Here is a 13,800-nt window from a genome sequence, read left to right as displayed (position 1 = left end):
ACGTAGCTAAAATGAGAAAAATTATCCAATCTTGTTTTACCCATAACTTCTTCATTTTAAATCCGTTTTGAGTGAATCAAATTGCTATGGTTTCATATTGAACTCTATTTTATGAATCTAAACAGAAAAAGTATAGGTTTATAGTCGGAAAAATAAGTTACAAGTCATTTTTGTAAAGGTAGTCATTTCAGTCGAAAGAACGACGTCTAGATGACCATTTTAGAAAACATACTTCCACTTTGAGTTTAACCATAATTTTTGGATATAGTTTCATGTTCATAATAAAAATCATTTTCTCAGAATAACAACTTTTAAATCAAAGTTTATCACAGTTTTTAATTAACTAACCCAAAACAGCCCGCGGTGTTACTACGACGGCGTAAATCCGGTTTTACGGTGTTTTTCGTGTTTCCAGGTTTTAAATCATTAAGTTAGCATATCATATAGATATAGAACATGTGTTTAGTTAATTTTAAAAGTCAAGTTAGAAGGATTAACTTTTGTTTGCGAACAAGTTTAGAATTAACTAAACTATGTTCTAGTGATTACGAGTTTAAACCTTCGAATAAGATAGTTTTATATATATGAATCGAATGATGTTATGAACATCATTACTACCTCAAGTTTAGTAGGTAAACCTACTGGAAGTGACAAGAAATGATCTAGCTTCAAAGGATCTTGGATGGCTTGAAAGTTCTTGAAGTAGGATCATGACACAAAAACAAGTTCAAGTAAGATTTTTACTCGAATTAAGATAGTTTATATTTATAGAAATTGAATCAAAGTTTGAATATGAATATTACCTTGAATAAGAAATATAACCTACTGTATATAACAAAGGTTTCTTGATCTTAGATGATTACTTGGAATGGATTAGAAAGCTTGGAAGTAAATTAGTAAACTTGAAGGGATTTTTGAAGTGTTCTTGAAGTGTTCTTCCTATGATGATTATAGCTTGATTCTTGAAGTGATTTTTGATGAAGATGATGATTAACTACTGGAAAAATACGTTCATAATAGTGTGGGTGTGTTGAGAGAGAATTAGAAAGAGAATTGGAAGTGAAATGGAGTGAATGATGAGTGGTAATTGGTGAGTGGTGAGTGGGGTTAAAAGGAGTTCTAGTTAGTTGACTAGCTCATGGTAGAAGTTAAAATTGATTAGTCATACATGACATAATCAATAGTGGAATCCCATGCTAGTTCCTATTGATATATACCCATAATAAGTACGTTTTGAAGCTGTGTATAATACGGGTAAAAATACGACTAGAATTCTTGATGAAAGAAAAGAATGGGAAAGTAACTGTAACCATTTTCGTTAAGTATGAGTGTTTTGATATATGTCTTGAAGTCTTCCAAAAGTATTTTAATACATCTAAATACACTACATGTATATACATTTTAACTGAGTCGTTAAGTCATCGTTAGTCGTTACATGTAAGTGTTGTTTTGAAACCTTTAAGTTAACGATCTCAATTAATGTTGTTAATCCATTGTTTATTATATCTAATGAGATGTTAAATTATTATATTATCATGATATTATGATATATTAATATATCTTAATATGATATATATACATTTAAATGTCGTTACAACGATAATCGTTACATATATGTCTCGTTTCGAAATCCTTAAGTTAGTAGTCTTGTTTATATGTATATAACTCATTGTTAATATACTTATGGAGATACTTACTTATCATAATATCATGTTAAGCATATGTATATCCATATATATATCGTCATATCGTTTTTACAAGTTTTAACGTTCGTGAATCGCCGGTCAACTTGGGTGGTCAATTGTCTATATGAAACATATTTCAATTAATCAAGTCTTAACAAGTTTGATTGCTTAACATGTTGGAAACATTTAATCATGTAAATATCAATCTCAATTAATATATATAAACATGGAAAAGTTCGGGTCACTACAGTACCTACCCGTTAAATAAATTTCGTACCGAAATTTTAAGCTGATGAAGGTGTTGACGAATCTTCTGGAAATAGATGCGGGAATTTCTTCTTCATCTGATCTTCAAGCTCCCAGGTGAACTCGGGTCCTCTACAAGCATTCCATCGAACCTTAACAATTGGTATCTTATTTTGCTTAAGTCTTTTAACCTCACGATCCATTATTTCGACGGGTTCTTCGATGAATTGGAGTTTTTCGTTGATTTGGATTTCATCTAACGGAATAGTGAGATCTTCTTTAGCAAAACATTTCTTCAAATTCAAGACGTGGAAAGTGTTATGTACAGCCGCGAGTTGTTGAGGTAACTCAAGTCGGTAAGCTACTGGTCCGACACGATCAATAATCTTGAATGGTCCAATATACCTTGGATTTAATTTCCCTCGTTTACCAAATCGAACAACGCCTTTCCAAGGTGCAACTTTAAGCATGACCATCTCTCCAATTTCAAATTCTATATCTTTTCTTTTAATGTCAGCGTAGCTCTTTTGTCGACTTTGGGCGGTTTTCAACCGTTGTTGAATTTGGATGATCTTCTCGGTAGTTTCTTGTATAATCTCTGGACCCGTAATCTGTCTATCCCCCACTTCACTCCAACAAATCGGAGACCTGCACTTTCTACCATAAAGTGCTTCAAACGGCGTCATCTCAATGCATGAATGGTAGCTGTTTTTGTAGGAAAATTCTGCTAACGGTAGATGTCGATCCCAACTGTTTCCGAAATCAATAACACATGCTCATAGCATGTCTTCAAGCGTTTGTATCGTCCTTTTGCTCTGCCCATCAGTTTGTGGATGATAGGCAGTACTCATGTCTAGACGAGTTCCTAATGCTTGCTGTAATGTCTGCCAGAATCTTGAAATAAATCTGCCATCCCTATCAGAGATAATAGAGATTGGTATTCCATGTCTGGAGACGACTTCCTTCAAATACAGTCGTGCTAACTTTTCCATCTTGTCATCTTCTCTTATTGGTAGGAAGTGTGCTGATTTGGTGAGACGATCAACTATTACCCAAATAGTATCAAAACCACTTGCAGTCCTTGGCAATTTAGTGATGAAATCCATGGTAATGTTTTCCCATTTCCATTCTGGGATTTCGGGTTGTTGAAGTAGACCTGATGGTTTCTGATGCTCAGCTTTAACCTTAGAACACGTCAAACATTCTCCTACGTATTTAGCAACATCGGCTTTCATACCCGGCCACCAAAAATGTTTCTTGAGATCCTTGTACATCTTCCCCATTCCAGGATGTATTGAGTATCTGGTTTTATGAGCTTCTCTAAGTACCATTTCTCTCATATCTCCAAATTTTGGTACCCAAATCCTTTCAGCCCTATACCGGGTTCCGTCTTCCCGAATATTAAGATGCTTCTCCGATCCTTTGGGTATTTCATCCTTTAAATTTTCCTCTTTTAAAACTCCTTGTTGCGCCTCCTTTATTTGAGTAGTAAGGTTATTATGAATCATTATATTCATAGATTTTACTCGAATGGGTTCTCTGTCCTTCCTGCTCAAGGTATCAGCTACCACATTTGCCTTCCCCGGGTGGTAACGAATCTCAAAGTCGTAATCATTCAATAATTCAATCCACCTACGCTGCCTCATATTCAGTTGTTTCTGATTAAATATGTGTTGAAGACTTTTGTGGTCGGTATATATAATACTTTTGACCCCATATAAGTAGTGCCTCCAAGTCTTTAATGCAAAAACAACCGCGCCTAATTCCAAATCATGCGTCGTATAATTTTGTTCGTGAATCTTCAATTGTCTAGATGCATAAGCAATCACCTTCGTTCGTTGCATTAATACACAACCGAGACCTTGCTTTGATGCGTCACAATAAATCACAAAATCATCATTCCCTTCAGGCAATGACAATATAGGTGCCGTAGTTAGCTTTTTCTTCAATAACTGAAACGCTTTCTCTTGTTCATCATTCCATTCAAATTTCTTCCCTTTATGCGTTAATGCAGTCAAGGGTTTTGCTATTCTGGAAAAGTCTTGGATGAACCTTCTGTAGTAACCAGCTAGTCCTAAAAATTGGCGTATGTGTTTCGGAGTTTTCGGGGTTTCTCACTTTTCAACAGTTTCTATCTTTGCCGGATCCACCTTAATACCTTCTTTGTTCACTATGTGACCGAGGAATTGAACTTCTTCCAACCAAAATGCACACTTTGAAAACTTAGCGTACAATTCTTCCTTCCTCAATACTTCTAACACCTTTCTCAAATGTTCACCGTGTTCTTGGTCATTCTTTGAGTAAATAAGTATGTCATCAATGAAAACAATGACAAACTTTTCAAGGTATGGTCCACACACTCGGTTCATAAGGTCCATGAACACAGCTGGTGCATTAGTTAAACCAAACGGCATGACCATAAACTCGTAATGACCGTAACGTGTTCTGAAAGCAGTCTTTGGAATATCATCTTCTTTCACCCGCATTTGATGATACCCGGAACGTAAGTCAATCTTTGAATAAACAGACGAGCCTTGTAGTTGATCAAATAAGTCGTCGATTCTCGGTAGTGGGTAGCGGTTCTTGATGGTAAGTTTGTTCAACTCTCGGTAGTCGATACACAACCTGAATGTACCATCTTTCTTCTTGACAAACAAAACAGGAGCTCCCCACGGTGATGTGCTTGGTCGAATGAAACCACGCTCTAAAAGTTCTTGTAATTGGCTTTGCAGTTCTTTCATCTCGCTGGGTGCGAGTCTGTAAGGAGCACGAGCTATTGGTGCAGCTCCTGGTACAAGATCTATTTGAAATTCAACGGATCGATGTGGGGGTAATCCCGGTAATTCTTTCGGAAATACATCGGGAAATTCTTTTGCAATGGGAACATCATTGATGCTCTTTTCTTCAGTTTGTACTTTCTCGACGTGTGCTAGAACAGCATAGCAACCTTTTTTTATTAGTTTTTGTGCCTTCAAATTACTAATAAGATGTAGCTTCGTGTTGCCCTTTTCTCCGTACACCATTAAGGGTTTTCCTTTTTCTCGTATAATGCGAATTGCATTTTTGTAACAAATGATCTCTGCTTTCACTTCTTTCAACCAGTCCATACCGATTATCACATCAAAACTCCCTAACTCTACTGGTATCAAATCAATCTTAAATGTTTCGCTAACCAGTTTAATTTCTCGATTCCGACATATATTATCTGCTGAAATTAATTTACCATTTGCTAATTCGAGTAAAAATTTACTATCCAAAGGCGTCAATGGACAACTTAATTTAGCACAAAAATCTCTACTCATATAGCTTCTATCCGCACCCGAATCAAATAAAACGTAAGCAGATTTATTGTCAATAAGAAACGTACCTGTAACAAGCTCCGGGTCTTCCTGTGCCTCTGCCGCATTAATATTGAAAACTCTTCCGCGGCCTTGTCCATTCATGTTCTCCTGGTTCGGGCAATTTCTAATGATGTGGTCCGGTTTTCCACATTTATAACAAACTACATTGGCATAACTTGCTCCGACACTACTTGCTCCGCCATTACTCATTCTGACACCATTTGTTCCTTTCGTTCTATTAACCCCTGGTCCGTAGACCTCACACTTCGCCACGCTATGACCATTTCTTTTACACTTGTTGCAAAATTTGGTGCAGAACCCCGAGTGATACTTTTCACACCTTTGGCATAGCTGCTTCTGATTGTTGTTGTTGTTGCGGTTATTATTGTTGTTGGGATGATTGTTGTAGTTGCTGTTGTTGTTATTGTTGTTGTTGTTGTTGGGCCGTTTGTTGTAGTTGCGATTGATGTTGCGATTGCTGGGATAATTGTTGCGATTATTGTTGTAATTGCTGTTGTTGTTGTATTGGTGATTCTTATCACCGTTTTCCTCCCACTTTCTTTTGACTTGCTTCACATTGGTCTCTTCAGCAGTCTGTTCTTTAATTCTTTCTTCAATCTGGTTCACTAGTTTGTGAGCCATTCTACATGCCTGTTGTATGGAGGCGGGCTCGTGTGAACTTATATCTTCTTGGATTCTTTCCTGTAATCCTTTCACAAACGCGTCGATCTTCTCTTCCTCATCTTCGAATGCTCTCGGACACAATAGGTACAATTTTGTGAATCGTCTTTCGTACGTGGTAATATCAAATCCTTGGGTTCGTAACCCTCTAAGTTCTGTCTTGAGCTTATTGACCTCGGTTCTGGGACGGTACTTCTTGTTCATCAAGTGCTTGAATGCTGACCACGGTAGTGCGTACGCATCGTCTTGTCCCACTTGCTCTAGATAGGTATTCCACCATGTTAACGCAGAACCTGTGAAGGTATGCGTAGCGTACTTCACTTTGTCCTCTTCAGTACACTTACTTATGGCAAACACCGATTCGACCTTCTCGGTCTACCTTTTCAATCCGATCGGTCCTTCGGTTCCATCAAATTCCAAAGGTTTGCAGGCAGTGAATTCTTTGTAGGTGCATCCTACACGATTTCCTGTACTGCTAGATCCAAGGTTATTGTTGGTATGTAGCGCAGCCTGTACTGCGGCTATGTTTGAAGCTAGAAAAGTACGAAATTCCTCTTCATTCATATTCACGGTGTGTCGAGTAGTCGGTGCCATTTCCTTCAAAATAGTCAAATGGAACAAGTTAATCATACAAAATGTTAAGAGTAGTTAATAGTATTTCGTAGCATAATATGAACTCATTTATAAAAGCTTTTTCTTCATATTAGCGTTTTATAAGTTTAAATTCGGGTAGTACCTACCCGTTAAGTTCATACTTAGTAGCTAATATACAATTCAACTACTACAATTCTATATGAAAAACTGATTATAATAATATTTCGCGTTCAAACTTTTACACAATATTTTACAAACTTACAATACCGCTTATTTTACATATAGCATGAAATATAGCACACAATAAATTTGATACAAGATGGTTGTGAAGATAATTCTAGCTAGTACACAAGTCGTTCAGCAAAGGCAATAAAGACACGTAATTCATACGTCCAGAAACAAGTCATGCATTCTGGTTTTACTAGGATTACTTCCCATCCTTGGTCTTGTGGAACATAATCGTTATGGCCGTTGATAAGACAGCGTGTTGTAATGTCGTCAAAGGGGCGAGGGTTACGTAATGTCCAACAGTCCCGTAACAATCTAAAAACCTCATTTCTTACCCCAATTACCGACTCCGTTACTTGTGGGAACGTTTTGTTTAATAGTTGTAGCCCGATGTTCTTGTTCTCACTTTGGTGAGAAGCGAACATTACTAATCCGTAAGCATAGCATGCTTCTTTATGTTGCATGTAAGCCGCTTTTTCTAAATCACGAAGTCCAATATTCGGATATATTGAGTCAAAATAATTTCTTAACCCATTGCGTAAAATAGCATTTGGGTTCCCCGCAATATATGCGTCAAAGTAAACACATCGTAACTTATGGATTTCCCAATGTGATATCCCCCATCTTTCGAACGAAAGCCTTTTATAAACCAAGGCATTCTTGGAACGTTCTTCGAATGTCTTACAAACTGATCTCGCCTTAAATAATTGTGCCGAAGAATTCTGACCGACTCTAGACAAGATTTCATCAATCATGTCTCCGGGTAGGTCTCTTAAAATATTGGGTTGTCTATCCATTTTGTGTTTTTATACTGTAAAATAGACAAGAGTTAGATTCATAAAAAAAATACTTATTAATACAAGCAATTTTTACATATATCATAAAGCATAAGCACACTATATTACATATATTACACCACACGAATACAACTATCTTATTCCGACTCGCTTGTTTCTTCTTCTTCGGTTTTGGTTCGTTTTGCCAAGTTTCTAGGGATATATGATGTTCCCCTAATACAAGCCGTAATTTTCCACATTGGTTTAGAAAAACCTGGTGGTTTAGAGGTTCCCGGGTCATTGTTACAACTTAAGGACTTCGGGGGTTGACGATACATATAAAGTTCATCGGGGTTGGAATTAGATTTCTCTATTTTTATGCCCTTTCCCTTATTATTTTATTTTGCCTTTTTAAATTCAGTTAGGGTAATTTCTATAACATCATCGGAATTCTCGTCGGAATCCGATTCATCAGAGAATTGGTAATCCTCCCAATATTTTGCTTTCTTGGCGGAAACACCATTGACCATAATTAACCTTGGTCGGTTGGCTGAGGATTTTCTTTTACTTAACCGTTTTATTATTTCCCCCACCGGTTCTATTTCTTCATCCGATTCCTCCTCTTCCGGTTCTGATTCTTCTTTCGGTTCCGACTCTTCTTCCGGTTCCTCTTCGGGAACTTGTGAATCAGTCCACGAATCATTCCAATTTACATTTGACTCTTCATTATTATTAGGTGAGTCAATGGGACTTGTTCTAGAGGTAGACATCTATCACATAATATCAAACGCGTTAAGAGATTAATATATCACATAATATTCACATGTTAAAAATATATAGTTTCCAACAAAATTTGTTAAGCAATCATTTTTCAAGTAAACACGGTCGAAGTCCAGACTCACTAATGCATCCTAACAAACTCGATAAGACACACTAATGCAAAATTCTGGTTCTCTAAGATCAACGCTCTGATACCAACTGAAATGTCCCGTTCTTATTGATTAAAAACGTTCCATATTAATTGATTTCGTTGCGAGGTTTTGACCTCAATATGAGACGTTTTTCAAAGACTGCATTCATTTTTAAAACAAACCATAACCTTTATTTCATAAATAAAGATTTAAAAAGCTTTACGTAGATTATCAAATAATGATAATCTAAAATATCCTGTTTACACATGACCATTACATAATGGTTTACAATACAAATATGTTACATCGAAATCAGTTTCTTGAATGCAGTTTTTACACAATATCATACAAACATGGACTCCAAATCTTGTCCTTATTTTAGTATGCAACAGCGGAAGCTCTTAATATTCACCTGAGAATAAACATGCTTTAAACGTCAACAAAAATGTTGGTGAGTTATAGGTTTAACCTATATATATCAAATCGTAACAATAGACCACAAGATTTCATATTTCAATACACATCCCATACATAGAGATAAAAATCATTCATATGGTGAACACCTGGTAACCGACATTAACAAGATGCATATATAAGAATATCCCCATCATTCTGGGACACCCTTCGGATATGATATAAATTTCGAAGTACTAAAGCATCCGGTACTTTGGATGGGGTTTGTTAGGCCCAATAGATCTATCTTTAAGATTCGCGTTAATTAGGGTGTCTGTTCCCTAATTCTTAGATTACCAGACTTAATAAAAAGGGGTATATTCGATTTCGATAATTCAACCATAGAATGTAGTTTCACGTACTTGTGTCTATTTTGTAAATCATTTATAAAACCTGCATTTATTCTCATCCCAAAAATATTAGATTTTAAAAGTGGGACTATAACTCACTTTCACAGATTTTTACTTCGTCGAGAAGTAAGACTTGGCCACTGTTGATTCACGAACCTATAACAATATATACATATATATTAAAGTATGTTCAAAATATATTTACAACACTTTTAATATATTTTGATGTTTTAAGTTTATTAAGTCAGTTGTCCTCGTTAGTAACCTACAACTAGTTGTCCACAGTTAGATGTACAGAAATAAATCGATAAATATTATCTTGAATCAATCCACGACCCAGTGTATACGTATCTCAGTATTGATCACAACTCAAACTATATATATTTTGGAATCAACCTCAACCCTGTATAGCTAACTCCAACATTCACATATAGAGTGTCTATGGTTGTTCCGAAATATATATAGATGTGTCGACATGATAGGTCGAAACATTGTATACGTGTCTATGGTATCTCAAGATTACATAATATACAATACAAGTTGATTAAGTTATGGTTGGAATAGATTTGTTACCAATTTTCACGTAGCTAAAATGAGAAAAATTATCCAATCTTGTTTTACCCATAACTTCTTCATTTTAAATCCGTTTTGAGTGAATCAAATTGCTATGGTTTCATATTGAACTCTATTTTATGAATCTAAACAGAAAAAGTATAGGTTTATAGTCGGAAAAATAAGTTACAAGTCGTTTTTGTAAAGGTAGTCATTTCAGTCGAAAGAACGACGTCTAGATGACCATTTTAGAAAACATACTTCCACTTTGAGTTTAACCATAATTTTTGGATATAGTTTCATGTTCATAATAAAAATCATTTTCTCAGAATAACAACTTTTAAATCAAAGTTTATCATAGTTTTTAATTAACTAACCCAAAACAGCCCGCGGTGTTACTACGACGGCGTAAATTCGGTTTTACAGTGTTTTTCGTGTTTCCAGGTTTTAAATCATTAAGTTAGCATATCATATAGATATAGAACATGTGTTTAGTTAATTTTAAAAGTCAAGTTAGAAGGATTAACTTTTGTTTGCGAACAAGTTTAGAATTAACTAAACTATGTTATAGTGATTACGAGTTTAAACCTTCGAATAAGATAGTTATATATATATGAATCGAATGATGTTATGAACATCATTACTACCTCAAGTTTAGTAGGTAAACCTACTGGAAGTGACAAGAAATGATCTAGCTTCAAAGGATCTTGGATGGTTTGAAAGTTCTTGAAGTAGGATCATGACACAAAAACAAGTTCAAGTAAGATTTTTACTCGAATTAAGATAGTTTATAGTTATAGAAATTGAATCAAAGTTTGAATATGAATATTACCTTGAATAAGAAAGATAACCTACTGTATATAACAAAGGTTTCTTGATCTTAGATGATTACTTGGAATGGATTAGAAAGCTTGGAAGTAAATTAGTAAATTTGAAGGGATTTTTGAAGTGTTCTTGAAGTGTTCTTCCTATGATGATTATAGCTTGATTCTTGAAGTGATTTTTGATGAAGATGATGATTAACTACTGGAAAAATACGTTCATAATAGTGTGGGTGTGTTGAGAGAGAATTAGAAAGAGAATTGGAAGTGAAATGGAGTGAATGATGAGTGGTAATTGGTGAGTGGTGAGTGGGGTTAAAAGGAGTTCTAGTTAGTTGACTAGTTCATGGTAGAAGTTAAAATTGATTAGTCATACATGACATAATCAAGAGTGGAATCCCATGCTAGTTCCTATTGATATATACCCATAGTAAGTACGTTTTGAAGCTGTGTATAATACGGGTAAAAATACGACTAGAATTCTTGATGAAAGAAAAGAATGGGAAAGTAACTGTAACCATTTTTGTTAAGTATGAGTGTTTTGATATATGTCTTGAAGTCTTCCAAAAGTATTTTAATACATCTAAATACACTACATGTATATACATTTTAACTGAGTCGTTAAGTCATCGTTAGTCGTTACATGTAAGTGTTGTTTTGAAACCTTTAAGTTAACGATCTCAATTAATGTTGTTAACCCATTGTTTATTATATCTAATGAGATGTTAAATTATTATATTATCATGATATTATGATATATTAATATATCTTAATATGATATATATACATTTAAATGTCGTTACAACGATAATCGTTACATATATGTCTCGTTTCGAAATCCTTAAGTTAGTAGTCTTGTTTATATGTATATAACTCATTGTTAATATACTTATGGAGATACTTACTTATCATAATATCATGTTAACCATATGTATATCCATATATATATCGTCATGTCGTTTTTACAAGTTTTAACGTTCGTGAATCAACTTGGGTGGTCAATTGTCTATATGAAACATATTTCAATTAATCAAGTCTTAACAAGTTTGATTGCTTAACATGTTGAAAACATTTAATCATGTAAATATCAATCTCAATTAATATATATAAACATGGAAAAGTTCGGGTCACTACAACGATAACCTACAACCTTTATGGGTCATCAATCAATGAACGTATCGATGGTGGGCTTAAACATTTAACCACCCCAATCGATATCATCATAATCGATCTAAGTTATTCACGGTAGCTGGACTAGAGAGTTATATACTAAGATCCTTAAGTCTCACTTTATTCGTAAATCATCGATATAAATATGTATGAAAAATTTATGCATGATCACTCAAAAAAGCTGAACTGTTATCGATCCGATAATTTAAAAACCGAGTTTTACTGGACTCTAGCTACGCTTTACCAATAATATATTAGTTATACACGTGCGTAAAACAAAAACAAAAAATATTTTCGTGCTTATATGAATTCTTCCTCTCAAAAAACGAGCGAGAAGCTCGATGTCCATATGCAACATTAAAACGAACGTAACCAACGACTAAGTCCTTAAAATAGGGCCTTAGGTTCTTAAGATTCACTAATATAAATAACTAGTAAAAAATAAATAATACTACGTATTACATTTTTAATTACTCCCATAAAGTGTTCAATAAAAAAATGTTTGATTTATGATATATGTTCTTAAAATATCTACTTTATCTTTCAATTAATATGTTACCGGAATTAATTAGTTTATGAGTAAATGTTTTTCTAACTTCTATATATAAAAAGTGTAGAATTGAAATTTCAATGATTTTTAGTGCTTTTCTGAGTAAGGAACATTTATTTTGAAACATATAAAAATATTAATGTGGATTTTTTTTTTGGAATGGATGAGTAATATTTTATTTAAAAACATCATAAGAAAGTGACAAAATGATTCTCCCACGCTTGTTGTAGATCATATGGTCAAAAGAATGCATCACCTGTATGGAAAATAATTTAAAGCAAACGTTGATATGAAATCATACTTTACTTTTATGGAATAATTACGAGTAAACTACTTAGATTTTATCATATGCTTTAGGTTTTAGTCAAAGAACATCATTACATAACTTGTTTTCCAATTCCTTTGTCTGGATTCCCCTTAATTTCCTAATTTATAGTTATTTAGAATTGATAAATACTAGTATCGCGTAATATGTTGAGATAGTCACTGTAATGACGATTTGACCATGTACATTTTAGCAGAAAATTCTCAATAATAAAAAAGAATATCCTCAATTTCTCGGATAACAATAATAGAATTCATGTCTATTTTCGTGCTTTAAACATGAAAGTACACTAGAGGGAATATCCATTTTGGGGCAAGATATCTCGCCGCCAATGGGCCGAAAATGCGTCAAAAAACCTTTTGCGGTGATATCTCGTCGCAAATACATGGACTCCTCATGTTCCCCGTCTAGAGTCTTTTGCGACGACCATTTACGGCGTTACGGTGTGGGACCCACTCCTTTTTAAAGAAAAGGAAAAAGAAAAGAGAAATTCATTTTACGACGGAACATTTGCGGCGATTTTAAGTGGGACCGATTGATGGTCGTTTCTTCAATGGAGGGTATTTGCGACAAATATGTGGGACGATGTCCCGTTGCAAATGATGCACCCCTTTTGTGTTGTTGTTGTACCTTTTGCGGCGATTAATCTCGCCGCAATTAGCTGGCATGCACAGCAGGTTTCTGCTGCTTTTGCAGCTTCCTCGTCCGTGGGCATTTCTTCAAATCTGTTTCTGACCAAATTTACGGCAGCTATAACAACAACATAATCAACATCTAAAATACCATAAACTGAAAATTAATAAACGTTTAAGAAAGTAGTTATTACAAAAATGATAACACCAAATATTATGTTTTTACAACATGTTATTTTCATTCTTGGGAAAGAGTCAATAATCGTCATATCCTCATCCTCCTCGTCATCATCATCCTTATCCTCACGGGGAACCTCGTCATCGTTTTCGTCAATCATTGGGGCTTTTCCTTTTCCTTTTCCTTTCTCGCGTCCACCACTTAAACCTATCAAGTTCTTCATTATATTGTGCATACTTTTTTTAACGATTTTTGTCACCGATTTCTTGACACTCTCTATCACCTTGGCTTTAAATCGCCCACGCTC

This window comes from Rutidosis leptorrhynchoides, chromosome 9 (genome assembly GCF_046630445.1).
Source record: "Rutidosis leptorrhynchoides isolate AG116_Rl617_1_P2 chromosome 9, CSIRO_AGI_Rlap_v1, whole genome shotgun sequence".
In the NCBI taxonomy this organism is placed as follows: Eukaryota; Viridiplantae; Streptophyta; class Magnoliopsida; order Asterales; family Asteraceae; genus Rutidosis; species Rutidosis leptorrhynchoides.
Note: the sequence above shows the minus strand (reverse complement) of the source record.